The 16,756-nt window shown below is 41.9% G+C and overlaps 1 protein-coding gene across 7 annotated transcripts in view; it reads left to right on the top strand.

Annotated features, from left to right (window-relative positions):
• The window catches only part of NLGN4X (neuroligin 4 X-linked), a 314,465-nt gene that overhangs the window by 280,000 nt on the left and 17,709 nt on the right, over nt 1-16,756 (top strand). The window lies entirely within an intron of this gene.

The following is a 16,756-nucleotide window of genomic DNA, read 5'->3' as shown; positions in this document are numbered from 1 at the left end:
TAGCAATCCTCATTTTCCGTCCAGACTTTCTGTTGTTGTCATTGTTGTGTTTCTTATAGAGCTGCTAGGGCATCTGAACACAGTGTTGAGTGGAAATGAGACTGTGTATCTTGGCATCTTGTCTTTAGAAGAAAGTCTTCTATTGTTCTACCATTTGTGAAAGATTTGGAGAATGGTACTGGTAAATGGCCTTTTTCAGATTAAGAAATGTTTACTGATAGGTGGCTATCTCACCACCTTTTCCCATCGATCTCATACGTTATCAGATTCAGATGTTAAATGCAAGAGGGACCAGGTGCCTCCCCCCACAACCCAGAACAAAATGAGTCGTATTTATTCACAAGTCTGAAGACTTCTTGCACAAACATTTTATCAAGTTGGTGGAACTATAGTTCATTAGTTGACTTGTCAGGTGTCTTCTTAATGTTTATCCAAATTGATCATTTTGAGTGATAATTACTGCTATGACCAAACACTCTTCCAAAATGCTTCTCATGCTTTAGCCTTATCTATCATCTGTTTATCTATCTATCTATCTATCCATCCATCTATTTATGAGAGAGCGTGAGCACTAGAAGAAGAAGAAGAGAGAGAGAGAATCCCAAGCAGGCTCCCACACTCCATGCAAAGCCCAATGCAGGGCTCTCTCTCATGACCCTGAGATCGTGACCTGAGCCAAAATCAAGAGTCAGATGCTTAACTGACCGAGCCACCCAGTCACCCGCCATGCTGCAGCATTTCTCAGAATCCGCTGAAGGGCTTGCGGAAATGCAGATTCCAGAGCCCATCCTCCAAAATTTGGATTCAATAACTCTAGAGGATGGGAAGGGAGCAGAAGATTCATAGAGCTAACTGGTTCCCACATGATGTGGTTGTTGTGGGTCCATGGACACACTTCGAGTAGTCCTGTGTATAGACCTCTGGATGTCATAAAAACTGTGACTTGTCCTCTGTAATTGTTATTGCTGGCCAGTTCCCAACCACTCTCTTCCTAAAATCTCTATCTGTATTGTATTAGGCTAAAATGAATTTATTCTAGACTATAACTACAGAGAGAAGCCAACTCAAAGAGTTTTCTTAAACAATTCCCTAATTATCCACATTAACTGAAGTTAAATCTTATAGAATATCAGTATAGCCTATGCATATATTATTAAATGTTATAATATATAAAAAGATATATATGAAACAAAAATTAACATACAGTGGTTTATTAACAAATCTTCTATCTGTTTTGTTTCAAAACGGACAAGCTTCAGTCTCTAAAACAGGGCCTGCCAAATAAGAAGCATTGCATTTTTCATTCAATGGATTAATTAGTAGCTCGAGTCAGATAAAAAGTTAACCACTGCGTGACAGGCTTAGGGGACATTTTTGAACGGGGATTCACACGTCAAGTTAGCAAGCTCTGCCCAGGTCACGTCCTTGCTGACGGGAAGCAGGATGCTCACAGGCTTTGGCAAAGCTCAGGACAGCATTTTCAGCTGAAAGTCACTGCCAGAGGAGGTGTGCACACATTCTTCCTAAATACACAATTGCACAATCGACAGATACCTTTTCAAAAGGTCCGCTATTCACTGCGTATTGGAAAACACATGAATCCAGCAAGCATGCGGTCCGAAATATCTGTACACCTTTCTAAATGTAACCTCATCTCTCTTCCTATCAATTGATCCCTGGCCGCCTTCCCCACTCAAATCGCCCTGATACTGGAGCAGTAATTTTTGGAAGTTGGAGTTGGGGCCATCTGTCACCTTTTAAGAGGGCATTTGCTTACTCGTTCAACATCCATTTAATGGACACAATATGAGTTTGAGAACATAAAGTTTACAGGACTAACCTGACTGCACAGAAACAGGAGGGTGATACATGTTAGGTGAAAAAGCAAGTTGTGTGCGCGGCTTTGACGGACGAGACTAGGAACACAATCGTGTTTGTATCACACAACTCCTACAGAATTCTGAGGAATACAAGTTTTAAGCAAGACTTAGCAAGAGGACAGTCAACAAAGTGTGGGCATTCAGTAAAGTTTAGAATCGGGGAGGGGGGGAGTAACTGGGAAGCTGTGTCTTTACCATAGATACGGGTCTTCCCTCCGGCATTGGGGGTGAGTGTGACAATGCGTAGGAAGGACTGCAATACACGAGAGTAAAATCAGCACAGCCTGAATGTTAACCAAATGCTGGGGTTTCTAAATGGGCACTGATGCCAGAAACGCCTTTTCAGATGTGTCAGCCTCAGTAGCTGGAGACATGCTCCTGATATGGGCACAGGGAGTGAGAAGGAAGGGAGAGCGGGCGGAGGGAAGTCAAGATGTTCAGCTCCGTATCGGACACACTGAGCTTGACAGACAAGGAGCACAACGGAGCGAAACAACTCCATGATGCTTGGGCAGGGTGTAAAACTGAGCCCCTTGTGGCTCCCTAAAGATCCAGGCTGCAATGGTCATCAGATCCTCGATGCTCCAGGCCGGTGTGGGCTCACAGACCCATGTTGGGAGCGCATCCTTACTGAAGGATCTGCTTTCGTGCTGCAAGAATTCATGTAAATTCACTCTTACCTGGTTTTATGCTCCCCTTGGTACTTTTGTGAAGAGATGGGCAAGAATAATAGGGATTCACCGATGCTATCCATCTGTTAGAAAAACAGATAAAGCAGAAATAGTTGTTTCAGGCTGAGTTCCAAACTTAATATTTAATGATTTTTCCTTCAAGTTTGTTGATTCACAGTATATCTCCACATCCAATTTGCTTTCAGGAATTCCCAGATTTGCTACAGAAAGTACAATTGATCAAAAGTTGGCTGCAGGAACTCAACAACAATCGTTTTAGAGCCTACTTTCTGCTTCTCGAAACTATTCTAAGACCATAAGACACCTCCGGTGTGGAGTGTCTGTCTGACTTCTATTTCAGATGATACCCTTCTTTAAGTGTAATATTTTTATGCTTTTGTAATTGTCTCATTGCTGAGATAACACACCTTCAATGCTATAAATTTAGAATGTCAAAGGGCATAAAGAAACAAATATATGTGTATGTGTCCGTGCGTGTGTGTATGTATATAGAACACAGGTTTGAACAACACAGGTTTGAACTGCACTCGCGTGTGGATTTTTTTTTCCCCGCAAATACTGAACAGTGCCAGAAATGTATTTCCTCTTCCTTGTGATTTCTCTCACTGTCCTGTTCTTTACTCTAGTTTGTTTTATTGTAAGAATTCATTATACAATACACGTAACATACAAACAGTGTGTTAACCAACCATTTACGTAATTGGTAAGGCTTCCACCCAGCACTAGGCTATTAGCAGTTAACTTTCTGGAAAGTCAAAAGTTATACTTGGATTCTCAACTGCGTGGGTCAGAGGGGGTCAGCACCCCTGGCCCTTGCATTGTTCAAGGGTCCACTGTATATAAATAAATAAATAAATAAATAAATAAATAAATAAAACAAGGAAACAATAGAAACACAAAGTCTCCAAACGCCAACTGCTAAGACCCTCCCCGGCCACAATGGGACAATTTCAGCATCCTTAAGAATAACAGGTGTACTGAATTAAAACCTGACAAATTTATAATAACCCATACATTCGCCATGATACTCCATATAATACTTCTTTGGTTACAAAGAATTCTTAAAACTCAATAGTAAGAAAACAAATGACGGCCAAAGACCTTAAGACACACCTTGCCAAAGAAGATAGACAGGTGATGAATACCGATATGAGAAGATGCTCCTCATCACAGGTTATCAGGGAAATGCACCTTAAAACATCGACGACATACCACTAGACACGTCTTAGAATGCCGCACATCCAGAGCAGTGACAGCACCAAATGCTGGAGAGGATGTGGACCAAGAGGAACTCTCGTTCACCACCAGTGGGAATGCAAAATGGTGCAGCCATTTTGGAAGACAGTTTTGCAGTTTCTAACAAAACTAAAGATGCTCTTCCCATAAGATCCAGCAATCATTGTCTTTGGTATTTACTCAGAGAGGCTGAAAACACATCCATACAAAAACCTCCCCATGGATGTTTATAGCAGATTGATTCATAATTGCCAAAACTTGGAAGTAACCAAGATATCTTTGGTAGGACACTGGATAAATAAACCGTGGTCCATCCAGACATGGGGTATTATTCGACACTAAGAAAGAAATGAGCTGCCAAGCCTTGAAAAGACATGAAGGAACCTTAAGAGCATATTACCAAGTGGAAGAAGCTGATCTGAAAAGGCTTCATACTGTATGCTTCCAACCCTGTGGCGTTCTGGAAAAGGCGAAACTATGGAGACAGTAAAAAAGATCAGTGGTCGTCAAGGGGTGGGGAGGCAGGAGGCACGAGCAGGTAGAACACACAGGACTTTTAAGGCAGTGAAACTATTCTGTATCATATCATAATGGTAGATCTATGGCATTATACGTTTGTCATAGCCCACAGAATATGCACGACCAAGGGCACTAATGTAAACTATGGACTTTGAGTGGTTATGATATGGTAATGTAGGTTCATTGATAATAACAAACATACCACTCTTGGGGGGAACACTGATAACTCGGGAGCATATGCTTATATGGGGGGGGGGCAGGAGGTACATGGGAGATCTCTGTACCTTCCTGTCAATTTTGCCATGAAGCTAAACTCCTCTAAAACTGAAGTGTATTTCCCAAGTACAACTCATTGGTCCCGTTGCTAGGGCACCATCACACATCTTTGGATACCAACAACTGAAAGAATCCTGCTTTTCTCCCACTTTCCCTCTGAAACTCAGAGCAACTACAAAATGTGGGGAACTTTTGTGCCATTCCAGACAGGGAATGCAGAAGAAATAATCACAGCAGGCAACCAGAATTCTGCAGAACCCAGATGAAGTCATAGATGTCGATCTTCACCAGTGCCTTGTAAAACATCCGTTGAAAAACTTGGTAGATGTTTTTTTATAGTTGGTGGGATTAGTTACCACCTGAATCCAATGATCAATCACTGTTAAGATAGTCAAAAATAAGACAGTGGTGCACCATTTACGTTCTTACGGGATATATGATGAAACAGAGCATTTTTGCCTCCAGTAGGCAACATGAACCTAACCAAACCTGTGAACTAAATACTAATTGTTTTCTTTTGTTTTGTTTTTTAGGAAATACAGCAGGATGAGATACAAGACAGTGTAGGAAGCATTCAGTTTGTTCTAGAACTCAGGATATTTTTCAGCAGTGGTGTTCAAACTAGAGCTCACAGACCAGGGTGACATCAGCTTGTTAGAAATGCACATTTCTGGCTTCCACCCCACACTTCCTGAATCTCAAATTTGGGGCAGGGGCCCCCTGGGTCCAGTGTTTTCACAGACCCTGCTGGCGATGTTCATGCCTGCTAACATGGAACAGCCTTGCTTCACAGCAATATTTGCCTGATGTTTTAAAGATACTGATGTGATCAGAAAATGAAATGAATTTTATTACCGAAGAGATCTTCTCATTATTTTTATTTGCTCTGTCTCTAGATCAGCAGATCACGTTATTTGTTGTTCGCTAAAATTACTTGTACAAGCTTTGAAAACTATGTGTGCCTACACCCTACCCCAAAACAACTAATTAAGAATCTCTACCACTGGGGCTTGGGCATGACTATTTCTTAAAAGATGTCCAGATATTTAGTGTGGACAGGGAGGGTAGTCACCTGTTTCCTGTTACCCAACTCTTTGAAAATAATAGGTGTGTGACCACACACATAACGCAAGGAGCCAGAAATATTGGTAAATGAAAGGAACCCCAGTTTCAGTGGCACAAATAAGATAAAGTGTAAAAAGCACTTTGTAAATTATGATAAGGTGATTTGTGTAAAGAGGTTAGCTCTTATTTGAAGGTTCTATCTAAATGCCATGGTCAGTTAAATAATATGTTTTTTACATTTGATTTTTTTTTTTTTGTCCTGAAAGCACTTAAAAGAATTTTCCCATGGGAAAAAAAAAGGTGTTCAACATAATGGGATCTTTCTTACACATTGAACATAATGCCAAGTTTTGGAGTCATCCTGTTGACAATTAGCCATGACTCTACACTGAGCAAACTGGACCAGAGAGACATCTTGGCGGACCCAAGTTCTCCCCAGGATGAGGTGTATTAGTTGGCTTTTCAATCAACTTTGGATAATTAGACAAAAAAGATTCCGTTTTCCATCATTTGCGTTTAACACCATTCAAGGTAAACACCTTCTGTGGGCGCTTTACTTATGTAAATATAGACTACAAAACAACAACGTTAAAGTCACGCAAAGGGATCTAACAAGCACTCCTGTGGACTTTGGCAAGGACCTTCACTCTTGGTTGGAGACATGGATGTCCAGACCTCATAGGCAGCATGAGCACTACTGGTTTCTTTGTTACTTGGGCTGTTATAGCCTGAATACCATAGGCTGGGTGACTTAAAAACAATAGATGTTTATTTCTCACCCTTCTGGAGGGCAACGGTCCTGCTCATGGATTAGGCTCTACCCTCATGAGCTGATCGCCTCCCAAGAGCCCCATCTCCCAATAATGAACCTTGGGGATAAGGATTTCAACATAGGAATTTGGGGGGCAATAAAAGCATTCAGTCCATTGCAAGGGGGAACAGAAGGGGAGTGGCCTTAGTCATTCAATCCAGGTGTCATACCTCATTAGGTGGATTTAGCCCAGTGTGTATGTGACATATCTTATGGACACTACGATCCAGAGTATTTCCCATATGGGAACTGGTAGCCTCATATAGTTTCTGTTAGGGGTGATAAAAATTTTTGGAAGTAGGTAGTGGTGATAGATGCACATCACTATGGATATTATTAATCCCACTGAATTGCGTGCTTAGAAACGATGAAAACAGGGGTGCCTGGGTGGCTCAGTCGGTTGAGTGTCTGACTCTTGATTTTGGCTCAGGTCATGGTCTCATTAGTTCATAGGATCTGACAGTACAGAGCCTCATTGGGATTCTCTCTCCCTCCTTTTCTCTCTCAAAATAAGTAAACCTTAAAAAAAAATGATGAAAACAGAAAAATGTGTATACACATATCTTTATAAGATTTTTGGTTTTAGTTTTCCTCAAATTAAGGACGGTGCGAGGTAGCATGAAAATGTAATACCCCATACGTGTTTTTTTTCTCAAAAACAAACCAGATATATGGGGTGCCTAGGTGGTGCAAAGCATCCGACTTCAGCTCAAGTCATGATCTCACAATTCGTGGGTTCGAGCCCCACGTTGGGCTCTGTGCTGACAGCTCAGAGCCTGGAGCCTGCTTTGGATTCTGTGTCTTCATCTCTCTCTCTCTCTCTCTCTCTCTCTCTCTCTCTCTCAAAAATAAACATTTAAAAAATTTAAAAAAAAAAAGATTCACTCAGAGTTTCAGGTACCGAAGGTAAGCATGAATTTGGTCACAAATTCTGCAGATGAAGCAAAAAAAAAAAAAAAAGAGAGAGAGAGAGAAAGAGACAAAAACATTTGATTCTAGAATTTTTATTTCTGGTAAGAGACAGCTTTTCCTTTTTTCTTGTGTTTCTTTCTGAAGAGCAGTTCTGGGGCTGGTGATAATAGAGGAGGTGGTGCCTGAAGGTGGCAAGTTCTCTTTCTTCTTCAGTGGCTGGCACCTTCCCCGATGACATTAAGAAAAATATACCAAAGTCTGAGACAACCTCGCTCAGCAGACTCTGCCCATTATGTGTAATGACCGCCTAGAGTCTTGAACCTGGAAAAATACTACCTTAGTTTTGCTCCATTTGTTCTTAAAAAGCCAACTCTGGATAGCTACACCTGCCAAGTGCAACTGTGGACAGCCACGCTCCTCCGACTGGGAATCCCTTTTGGTTTTTAGTGTCTACCCCTGAGTTGGACCACCAAAGGTTCTGCTTCTGTGGCCTGGGATGGAGCCTACCTGTGTCCATTTTTCCTGGGAACTCGGGCTGGTCCAGATGAATCCCTCACCCTGGTTCTGAGATAGCCCAGCCCTCCCTGGCTGGAAGTACCATGAAGGCTGGAGAGGATGGTCCTAGCTCACCCAGGAAACACAGCGCAGGATGCAGACATGCTCGTAACAATGTGTTCAGGAGACAAAGGTACACCTGCACCCGGAACGTGCTCCGTGGCATCGCTCTCTCTAGTTCATTTTCAATGCAGCTGAGTCACATATCGAGAGGCAATGTACAGTCATGTGGCAGAAGCATCTGGGAGAGGAACTGAGTACATTTCCCTCTGAGTCCCTATTTTTAGTACTTTCTGCCCTTGTCTGTCAGGTTTGGCAACCTTGAAACTGTTCTGATAGTAATGAAATGAGTCTGTGCTATGCCTCAGCCTTTGAAATTATTCTATCTTTCTATGTCTCCATCCATCCCTCTATCCCTCCATTCATCCGTCCCTCCATCCATCCATCCATCCATCCTTCCATTCCTCCATCCATCCTTCCATCCCTCCATCCCTCCATCCATCCTTCCATCCATCCATCCATCCATCCCTCATCCCTCCCTCCCTCCATCCATCCATCCATCCATCCTTCCATCCTTCCTTTCATCCCTCCATCCATCCATCCATCCCTCCATCCATCCTTCCATCCATCCTTCCATCCCTCTATCCCTCCATCCCTCCATCCTTCCATCCATCCACCCACCCACCCATCCACCCATCCATCCACCCACCCACTCATCCATCCATCCCTCCATCTATCTATCCATCCATCCATCCGTCTACCCACCCTTCCATCTATCCATTTATCCATCCAGTCATCCATCCCTCTATCCCTCCATCTACCCACCTTTCCATCTATCCGTCCATCCATCCACCTGCCCACCCACTGACCCATCCATCTATCCATCTATCCATCAATCTATCCATTAATCCATCATCTATATATCCTATCTGTTTATCTATCTGTCTTTACCTATATCTTTATCTATACATACATACACATATATATTTTTCTTAACTAGATCTTTTAAATTCACTATGCATGGTCTTGTTTAAAATGCCTTTGGTATACAAGAACACTTGGGTAAATACTCACTGCTTTAAAAATAGCGACTGTGGGGGTGCCTGGGTGGCGCAGTCGGTTAAGCGTCCGACTTCAGCCAGGTCACGATCTCGCGGTCCGTGAGTTCGAGCCCCGCGTCGGGCTCTGGGCTGATGGCTCAGAGCCTGGAGCCTGTTTCCGATTCTGTGTCTCCCTCTCTCTCTGCCCCTCCCCCGTTCATGCTCTGTCTCTCTCTGTCCCCCCCAAAAATAAATAAAAACGTTGAAAAAAAATTTTTTTTTAAAAGAAAAAAAAACAATTAAAACAACTTCCGTATCTGTGTTCCAGATTTGCTGGAGAAAAGCAGTGATGGAAAACCTAGGGATGTTTCTGGGCACAGAAACGATTGTGTGAGCTACGAGATAATGTCAGGTTTTGATAAGAGTTGAGAGAGAATGCATTGTCCTTATTTCATTTAGTTCTCGTGATTATGTTATGGAAAAATAAGAACAGACCAGAGTAGTTCTGGTCTGCCCCCAGATAGTATCTAACGGTAAGTACTAGGAAACACTGTGAGTATCTCCACTAGCATGCTTATGTGCAATGGAGGCTAGAAAATCATGTTGAAACAGAGCAGCATATTTTGAATTACTGTACTTTAGGAGAAATTATGGCAATAATGTTTCCTATTTGTAAAATACTGTTGTGTAAATTGGCTTTTCTTCTATATGCACTTTAGAGGGCTCTGATTACCATGTACAAAATGTGCATCCTATGTATGCTTTATAAATACACTTTGATGCCAAAAATAGAACTTTCAGTTCTAATCAGTTTTTAAATGTGTGGTGGGTACTAAGGAGGGCACTTGTTGGGATGAGCCCTGGGCGTTCTATGTAAGAGATGAATCACTGAATTCTACTCCAGAAACCAGCACTACTCTGTATATTAACTAACTTGAATTTAAATAAGTACATTTAAAAAAAAAGAAGAAGAAAGAAAGGGGCTCCTGGGTGGCTCAGCTAGTTGAGCAGCCGACTTCAGCCCAGGTCATGATCTCACAGCTTGTGAGTTTGAGCCCCGCGTGGGGCTCTGTGCTGACAGCTCAGAGCCCAGAGCTTGCTTCAGATTCTGTGTCTCCTTCTCTCTCTGTGCCTCCCCTGCTCACACTCTGTCTCTAAAAAATACATAAAATGTTGAAAAAAAATTTTTTAATGAAGAAAGAAACCAAATAGAAGCTTGCAAATGCAAAAAAAAAATTGTACAAGTTTTCAAGGTATCTGTAGAAATCTACTCAAATACTGTATTCCGCCCCACCCCACCCCAGGTTTTAGCATGTTGCTTGGGTCATTTTGGGTATATCTAAATGTTGATAGAATGGCATCTCCCTAATTCACAACATGGAGAAAAGGTAGATTATGTGGTGGGGTGTTTTGTTTTGTTTGGGTTTTTTCTTGCCTTGCTTTTCTCCTTAGACCTTAAGCACATAATGAACATTTAGTAAACAGAATTAATAAATATGCATCACCTTCATGCAAAATCTGGCATAAGCAACATGTTTTCTTCATCTATCGCCTGCAGAATCTTAAAGTCGGAATCTAAGTAGACCAGTGACCAGTTTTTCCTCTGGATCCATTTCTTTAATCAAAGGGCATCTCTTCATACTTGCTATGCATACGTGAAACAGAAATAAATAGCAGTGTTTCTGATATCAAGGAAGTCATAGTCCTCGGTGACCGTTTTTTAAAAATACACACTGGACACCAGGCACAGTGCTTTTGTATGTTACTGCTCTTGCCCAGTTATTTCTCCCAAGCAATGCTATGGGACTTCTTGATTCCACATTGGAGCCACGTGGGGCTTTGGAATCTTAAACTGGCATGCCCAAGGCATTACCATAGATTCCAACCTGCTGCTGAGCTACAAGCACATATCCTTCCTAGAGAGCAGTACGTTCTAGGATAGAAAGTCACTGAAAGAAAGTTGCTGAGCCGAGAGACTTGAGGCCATCAGGAAACTTTTAAAAAGAGACCTGCCTCGGTGGAAGGAAGGAAAATGAGGTGCGAAATCCTGCCTCAGTGGTTGCAGCCGGGAGGTGATGGAGTTGGTCTACAGGTGGCGCTGTGCTCCCTGGGCAAATGGTGCACCTCGCAGTAAGGCCAGGTTTCTAGGAGGAAGGCAGACCCGGGCAATGGTACCAGGCAGGTTACAGGCTGACCGCAGCTCGGTCAAGAGCATCCTGGATGCAGCAGGCTGCGTGTAAAAAGGCAAAGAGATACAGAAATGCGAGGCGTTTCCTGGAGGCAGTCAGCAAACAACTAACGTGGTCTGTCTGTCTGCTGAAGAATATACGTAGGACATGGTCAGCGGTATAGACGTGATACCTCACGGAGGGGCTCTGGAAGTCCCACTAAGGAATTTGACTATAAAACATATTTGCTTTAGGGTGGTGTGGTGTGTGTGGGAGTGTGTGAGAGTGATTGCTAAAGAAAGCAAAAATTGGAAAAAAATGTAAACCCAGATGTAGGATTAAGTGTAAACAATCCACGTTCCTAGAGATAAACACTTAAATGTTGGATTTCCTTCCAGAGTTTATAATTTACACCCCGCTTTATTGTGTTAATAAAAAAGAGATCTTATCACACGGTATTCAGAAACTCACTGTTTTCTCCTGAGAGATCTTAGATGTTTTTCTGTGTCCACAGAAATCAAGAACCTCTCATTATATGGTTCAGCCAACATGATTTACGCAACAAATCTTTTATGCGTGGGCGCTGACATTGCTGTCATCTCTCATTTTCAAAGTCACAATCAAAAAGAATTGATCCTTGGGTGGCTGGCAACTTTTATACCTTTAAATAAAGATTTTCTTATATATATCTAGAAAGCATGGAAATAGAACTTCAGTGTCAGAGGGTTTCAGGTTTTCATCTTCATGGGTTTTGTCAATTTTTTCAAGTTGGGGAGGACTATGTTTAGGCTAATGGTAATGAATAGATTGGAAGTGGCCAGGATGGAGGGGTGAGCTGGAAGTCTTATCTCGGGCACTGGGGTGTGGACCCAGCAGAGTGATGAGGTACATTAGCTGTTTCAGAAATAAAAGCAAAAAGATTTGAGGGCCAAGTAAATGCAAGTCCCACAAATCTAGAGGAGTGTTCCAGCATGGGGTCTTGAACGGAAACTCATCTAATGTTGGCTCAAAGGATCTGGTTCCAACATGGCCATTGCCAAAAATTTCATCACTGTGAAACTTATTAACCTTCATATATTGATCTATATTATATACTAAACAAAACTGTGTTTCTTATTTTGTGCTTTGTTTCCAGAATATAATTGGTTTTAGTTTGTGAATTAATGTAATTTCAGCTAAAGTAGTATGAAAAACCTGCACAGCCTCAGTGTAAATACTGTGTGGAAATATAATATACTTTATGGAAATAATGCAAGGATTCCCGTTAACAACTTAATGGACCCTTTGTTTGGAAACCTGTGCTACAGAAATCGTGTGTGTTCGTAATTGTCTTTGATTTATAAATAGATTTATAAATTTTTGTTCTATTTATAAATAGATTTATAAGTAGATTTTGACCCTGTATGACTTTGGTGTGATAATTAAATGCAGTAGAAAGTTATGACTCATGTCATTGTTAAGTAAACTAAAAACTACAAATAGAGACATTAAATTTCAATTAGTTGTCCCCCATCAGGCTCAAAGATTTGGAATATATACCTTTTCTCCCCTTCCATCCATCCTGTGCAAGTATATACCCTTTTGTTAAATCATAAATGATTCCAGCAGGAAAACTTCAGTTTCACGTTGTAATAAGTGCACTCAGTGAATGATTTTCTATAAACATCAGAGAATAGACATTTGCATTCATGTGGCTGATTTTCATTTTTATACCTCTGCTCTATTCTTATCATAGATTCCTTTCCAGGCTCCTTGATGTGACCTAAAGTGAATTCTATCTATTCTTGTTGAAGAATTTTTGTGTAAACATTCCATTTTGCTTTTGCTCTATTAAATTTATAAGATAGAGGTATTATGATTTAATAATGGCTAATGATTTGTCAATTCCCATGCTACTCTGTATCTGTTTCTCTATCCATCCATCCATCCATCCATCCACCCACCCATCTATATCTATCCATCCCTATAACTATCTATCTATCTATCTATCTATCATCTATCTAATCTATCACATACTTATATACACGTATGTTCTCACACAATGACGTATTTATACATATACATTCTATATACATATACATTATACAAATATGTACATACATATATGACCTACATATACATATGTGTATAGGTACTATTAATAATTTATAGTCTCCACTGTATTTCAGAAATTCTTTTAGAAGTACAGTTGAGACTCCAGTTCCACCAACCACCAGTGAATACACACAATAAAATTATACACTAAAATATTCTGCATTCTCTTGGTAATTATCTTTTAGTTAATGGTCACCCAAGAAAAGGTCTCCTGTACTTATGTAATGAATTATGTCCTGAAAGAAAATTAACTGTAGCTTTAAAGTTCTATTCCAGAGGAACAAAAGGGCCGTCGCATCGGACACCATCGGGCTTCGTTACAACCACTGACTTGCCTGTGTGAAAAGCCACGTGAGCTGGAATCATTCTCCTAAGCCCTATGGTGCAATTCAGAAGAGCAACACACCTTTAGATTGTGATGTCCTACCACAAAAGCCTGAATCTGTGTATCCTAGCCACAGTATGAAGACCGACTTCAGTGCTCATTGTTACACAATGTCCATTTCACTCAACGAGCAAGGCCGGAAATGTGATTTCTGGCTTGCGGGCATTTCTCATGGGCCATATTAAAAAAAATTTTTTTAATGTTTAATCATTTTTGAGAGAGAGAGAGACACAGCATGAGCAGGGGAGGGGCAGAGAGACAGGGAGACACAGAATACAAAGCAGGCTCCAGGCTCTGAGCTGTCAGCACAGAGCCCGACGCAGGGCTCAAACCCCTGTGAGATCACGACTTGAGCAGAAGTCCTACGCTTAACCGACTGAGCCACCCAGGCACCCCTCTCATGGACCATATTTTAAAATGACCACTGGACACCTGAGCTTATCTCTTGTGAGTATGTATATTGTTTGGTTCCTTCCAGCGCTTTGAATGAAACTTGGTCCCTATCTTGTCACAGTAGGTCTGAGTTCAAGTATGTGCTTTCTGTCTCTCTCTCATTGTTCTGTTGTTGGCGGGGGGGTTGGGGCGGGGGGACGGGGGCTGGGGGGCTGACTGATTTACAACCTTCATTTCAGAGACAGTAAATCTCAAAAGCCAAATGTTTCATCAGCTGAAATGCTTAACGGATTTGGAGCCAAGAGTGCTTATCAGTGAAAGAAGCCATTTGTTTAAAATCTCTGGTTTTAGCCAGCCAAGGGGCTGCTTCTATTAATTCATCTACAGCGTATATGGAAAGAGATGTGCTTCTCGGGGGGACAGACTTCTAAGGATGCCTCTACCAGCACTCGGCTTTGGTGATGTGCATGGCCATTTCCAAACGGATTATCTACTCTCACGTTCATAGAATTGCATGATAGGAAACTGATACACATCTTGTTTCTGCATTATATCAAGCACTCTATTTCCACAATCAGAATAGGAAAGAAATATATTCTTGCAGGGTAAAATAAAATTGCTTGCCTTCATTCTGCACCTGCAATAAAAACTCTGCCTTGTTGATTGTTTAAATTAAAAGAGACGGTGGAAAAAAATCCCTGGATGATGCAGTGAATGAAGATTCCATGGCAGCAACTATGGAAACACCAACTTCAAGAAAACCCACGTTCATTTGCTAAACTTCAGGCATGCACGGAGAGCTGTTTCCCTCAGGACTTTTGGAAGGAATTCAGAATCGCAAAGATCAAACCTTTCAATAGGAGGCTGTTAGAAAAGCTAAGATTTGCCAGGGTATGGAATATGAATTAGCCTGCCATTGGAGAGGTTACAACAGTCATGTTTTGCTGGGGAGGGGCTTCAGTTCCATAAAGGCTAGCGATTCACCGTATGTTGCAAATCCTCACTGGTGCCCCGCGGAAACAAAATAAGCAAATAGGTCATTCTGGGAGAGCTCACAGAGGGGGAGAGGGAGTGGAGGAAGAATGTGTTGAAGACAGAGGGGTTCTGCCAGAAAATTACTGGAGCCTTTAGGAATGAATCACCGCTTTCCTTAATGGGGAAAGAGAGGCTTGTCTTATGGTTATTAAACGGCACCCAAACTACCATTATGAGCCCGTTTCATACATAAAGCTGCATGAAAGGGCCTTTGCTCCCAAGCAGGGCGCGATGCATTTTATGAGAAACTGTGCAAAAGGTTGCATGATGAATGCCAGAGCCAGGGAACACTCGTTGGCATGAAACGCTAATTAGTAATTGCTAATTAAATAAGGGAGGGGTTGGTAACGTCGGAACGTTCCCACTAATGACAAGCTCATCTCAGCTCCACCCCTGAGAATGCTGGAGAGGCCTGAATCTTCGAGATGCCCTGGCCGTGCGTCTCTGCAGATACAGGAGATCGTGAGTGCACTTCGTGCAGTTTCAGAACCGGGTTTTGATTCATGTGACTTCAGGGCCTCAGTCAGTCTGTCTTCACCCAAACACTGCAGCAGGTGGCTGTAGGAACGGAATAAGCACTTAATGAAATGGCTGGAGGGGGGCGTGGGTGGCGCAGTCGGTTAAGCGTCCGACTTCAGCCAGGTCACGATCTCGCGGTCCGTGAGTTCGAGCCCCGCGTCGGGCTCTGGGCTGACGGCTCGGAGCCTGGAGCCTGTTTCCGATTCTGTGTCTCCCTCTCTCTCTGCCCCTCCCCCGTTCGTGCTCTGTCTCTCTCTGTCCCAAAAATAAATAAACGTTGAAAAAAAAATTAAAAAAAAAAATAAAAGAAATGGCTGGAAAAAAGGAGGTGGGATGGAACGGGGTGTTTGGGGGCAAGGGCACATAAGAAAGTAAAATGACTAAGAAGCAAACAAAACACCTTTTTAGCATTTGGTGTTGTTTTGTCAGAAGGCCTAGGCAAGACAGAAGTGCATATAAAGGTACATCAACATGTGTGCGGTACGTTAACCTTGGCAGAAGCTGGAACAAGCAGTGGTCGTTTCGAATTTGAGAAGGAGAGGACCTGTCTGTCCGAAAAACGACTTCAGACATCAGAGGGAAGGCTTGTTTCGAGGTCACGATCTTTTTTGCCACGAGAGAGAGACAGACAAGTCTGGTATCCATCTGACCACGTTGCTACAGGAAAAGCTTTGGGTTGCCTTCTTTGCAGCCTCTAAGGACGAATTAGGAATGTGATGCCTTTGGTGAAATTGATTCCTCAATTTATAGAGAGGGGTGGGCACTAAGTAAGAGTGGAGTCCCAGGATCTGTCATTTAGTTTGAAACTTAAGCATTAAAAAGAATGAAAATATCAATAAGGAATTCAGTGGGGAAAAGCTGACAACATGTAATGCTTTTCTGTACACACACACACACTTACACACAGACACCAACACACAGATGCCCCAGCCCAACACACACACTTATTTTTCCCTGAAAAACTTCTTTTAGGATATCCCTGAAAATTTTTTTCAAGGAGGACTTTCTCATTTTACAACCAACGTGTGTAGACAAATGATAACTTGAATCTAGTAAAATTTATGGTCTCTGGTATTATCATATATTATAAATATTTGAGATTGATTTTGCCTCATATGTTAGCCCTGTACAGACTCATAGAGGAGGCATTTTATCATCAGAAACAGAACCAATAGA

Source organism: Leopardus geoffroyi, chromosome X, assembly GCF_018350155.1.
Source record: "Leopardus geoffroyi isolate Oge1 chromosome X, O.geoffroyi_Oge1_pat1.0, whole genome shotgun sequence".
NCBI classification, from domain to species: Eukaryota; Metazoa; Chordata; class Mammalia; order Carnivora; family Felidae; genus Leopardus; species Leopardus geoffroyi.
Note: the sequence above shows the minus strand (reverse complement) of the source record. Positions and strands in the feature narration are given on the sequence as shown.